Below are 3,675 nucleotides of genomic sequence, written 5' to 3'. Positions count from 1 at the left end.
CGCCTGAAGGATTCCCAAATTTGTCTTATTTGCCACATTTGTAAAAAAAAACAAAACAACAAAAACAAAACAAAAAAGTTTTGCCGTTGCTTAAAAAACAAGAATTTTTACACTTGACACCAGGGGTTAAAAAAAAAGGACTTGTTTTGGAGGAGTAAAAAAAAAATTCAGGTTGTTGGACTGTAGGTGTGCACACACTCCTGTTGTACGTTTTCATGATTCAAGCTTATTGTATAAAGATTTAAAATATATATATATATATATATATATATATATATATATATATATTTGTCTGATAAAACTGACTGGTGTGTGTCTTGTTCTGGGTGAATGTCCAACATCTCTCTCTGTGATCAGACTATAAGCTTGATTGTGAGTGTGAAAGAAAAACTTCCATTAAAATGACTTTTTATTTATTTTGATGATTCATTCTTGTGTTTTTACCTGAGCTTCCAGTAGGATCCATGCACTCTGCTACTGTGGCTGGAGCTGTTTGGCACGCAGTGTTAGATCTAGTTAAAATCGGGGCTACGGAGGTGTGTGTGACAGGAGCATCCTGCTTTGGCAGCGTGGCGTTTCAAAGCTAGGTCTCAGTGTGGCCGTGGTGTGCTCGGTACAGTGAGGCCTTGTTTTACAGTAGAGCTGCTACATCTGTCAGTCGTTCTTGAACCCTCTCCAGAGGTCAGGTTTTCAGCTTCAAATAACTTTTTTTTTTCCCTCTCTCCCTCCTTACTGGCTGGATTTATCCTGGAAGTAGTAGTGCTATTTATTTTGTGCTCACTCTAATGCCAGTAAGCACCCCTTTATTCTGCCTTTCTGGGTGTCAGTAAATACAGTGTGCCTCCTGTGTTCAGCAGGCTCTCATTGAGGAGGGGTTTCAATCTTATTTTGCTTCTAGAGTCATTTCCCCTGGGTCTGCACGAGATTTGAGTAGCCACACTTCTCCTATTTGACATATTAAAAGATATGTCTGGTGGTTCTAATTTTCTTTTTCTGTCAATGAATCCCATGAAAAGGCCAAAAACCAAACACAGTATTGTGTTATCAAAGTCTGAATAAATTCTCTGTTCCTCTTTGTTCAAATAGAGCTCCATCTTTGGTCCCCAAAAAAACTATGTAAAAACACACCTTAGCCACACTGTTACACTGGCTGACATGTTACCAAGGACACACACACTGGTTTATTTGGACTCAATCCCACATACATTCACATACTAGAGCACTACATTTTGATTAATCCACAGTTGAAAATAGTCCCTGAGAAATACACCATTTATTTGAGTGCCCGGCTGTTCTGAGAAGGTGTTTAAAAATGAAACTGTATTTGTGAGCTGTGTTTAAAGCTGCAGTAGGTGATTTTTATAAAAAATATTTATTATATTTGCTGAAGCTTTCACTATATCCTGACCGAAGTTCACGAGACAGATCATTTATGAATTTATCTGGATCCTCTGGCATTTGCAAGAATCCACCGGGCCTAAACCAAAACAACCAATCAGAGCCAAGAAAGATTGTTAATTGTTGAGTCTCATTCCCGAGCCTGAAAATACAGATGCTTTGGGAATGAGACTCAACAATCGACTATCTTCAAGCCTCCAAATCAAAGTGTCTTTATATCTTTCTTAGCTCTGATTGGTTGTTTTTGTTCAGGCCTGCTGGATTCTCAAATTTGCAAATGCCACTAGGAGTGTGAGAACAAGCCAGAGGAGTCTGGTTTTTTCACGGATTATCCCTCTTGTGTACTACTGTCAGACCACAGTGACAAGTTATTTTAATAAAAATTACCTGCTGCAGCTTTAACTGCTGGCCAACAGGCTTGGGGCTGAGCGAAAAAGAGACGTTGAGTTTTGGCTTTGTTATGGGTGGCAATCAGAAAAAAAAAATAACACCAGACGTCTCCTTTACAGTTCATTCTTTGTTGCTAAATTGCTGGTTTACCCAAATTACAAAGTGGTGTCTAGACATGCAGATACTTCATTTGTCCAAGTTTTACTCTGGATAAGCCACAGGACACACTGTTTTCCAATGGGCTATTTCTAAGCAGAGAGTAGTTCCATTTAAACCTGTTGGCAGTGTGTTCTGTGGAGGTACGTAATTAAGAAAACATCATTTTTTTGTCATTTGAGTAAACTGACCCTTTAAGGATAAAAGGTATTGAAGAACTTCCAGGGACACTTTGTTTTGTAGAATAACACTGTGTTTTATCCTATATTGCCACAGCACCACCAACTACTGGAACAAAATATTTCAACCATTATGGCAGACTGTTACTTTCTGGCTGAATTCTTCCAAAAATGTGTATGCAAACAGCAACAAGTAGAACGGTAAAAGCTTGATTTTGACAGTTTGTTTGGAGACCGGGGGTTAGGTTTCTGTCGCGCTCATTCGTCAAGAGTTTCTAAACTCCGGCTGAATATTTACATTTCCACAAGTCCAAATGTCACAGTAATCATGTATTATACACCGTGTGCGTCACACAAAGCAAAATGGGGACGCTTGGGTTGAAAAGTTCACACCCTACGGTCTCCCCGGTCACCATGGTAACCGCAAGTAAGACATCCTGTAAGTAGTTTAAAGTTGAGGTCCGCTTCACTGAAGAGGGTGTGTGTCTCTGTGCTGAGCGGTGACCCTTGTTTCTTTCCATTAGGAGGACAGGAAAACACTATTAGCAGCTAACCACTTAGCGGCAGCTTGCATTAGCGAGGCTCAGCCCATGCTCAGGGCCTCCCCCAGGACTATTACCCTTGTAATAATAACAATGTCCTCTGCCTGGCCTGCCTAATGTGACTGCTGTTTTCTTTAGCCTGATCCCACTTTGCTGGCTTACCCATGGGTGTCAGGTGGCCACGGGAAGGTGAGGAAATCGCCACACATAGGCCAAAAAAGAGACTCCATGTTTGTTTTAACCTTTATATGAGGAGTGATAAGGAGCCACAAGGACACACTTTGTCTTTGTCTGGCTGCTTTGTGCGTTAATTGCGCGCACACACCAACTAGACCACCGCACACAAACCACGCCAGAGTTTGCCAGGCCTCCTCCCGTCACACCGACATCCAGCAGTCACAGCTCGGCCTCGACAAAAGCCGGAGCCAGCGGCGGCGGCGCGGTCTTTATCATCGGCCATTTTGTGCAGCACTAGGCGGTCAAGCTGTTTGTATTCACATGCAAATTTAATGAGGTGGCTGACCGGCCTCCATCAAAAGAGCCCCAATTTGTTTGGAAGCTGACCCCCACCACAGTTTGCCAGTGGACTTATATTGATGCTGATTTCCAGCAGAAATCTCTTCTTTTTTTTTATCCGCCTTTACAACTTCACCACCACCTCCAGGCTGCAGGACCTGCAAGTTCTCCTTCCTCAGGTGGGTGACATTCCTGGAGCAGGGTTAACAACACACAGTGATTGAAATCCGCGAGGAGCTGCCTCTTTGTTTCTCCCCTGCTACCCTCACAATAATGCAGTAATAGTCCAGAAAGGCCCTGCGCCCACTGTGGCGGCAGCAGCATGTGGAACAATATATAAAGTGTAAACACACATGGAACCTGTTAACACCTGAGCACAGTAATGGATGCACACCTCCCAGGGTAGTAACAGGCCTTTCTAAATCCTTGTATGTTTTTCTTGGTTCTCTTCCCTCCATGTCCTCACATTCACCATGCTCCAGCAGCTCTCCTGT

This window comes from Morone saxatilis, unplaced genomic scaffold (genome assembly GCF_004916995.1).
Source record: "Morone saxatilis isolate NCDOM2014 unplaced genomic scaffold, NCSU_SB_2.0 Contig0, whole genome shotgun sequence".
Classification (NCBI taxonomy): domain Eukaryota; kingdom Metazoa; phylum Chordata; class Actinopteri; family Moronidae; genus Morone; species Morone saxatilis.
This window is presented reverse-complemented; position numbering follows the sequence as displayed.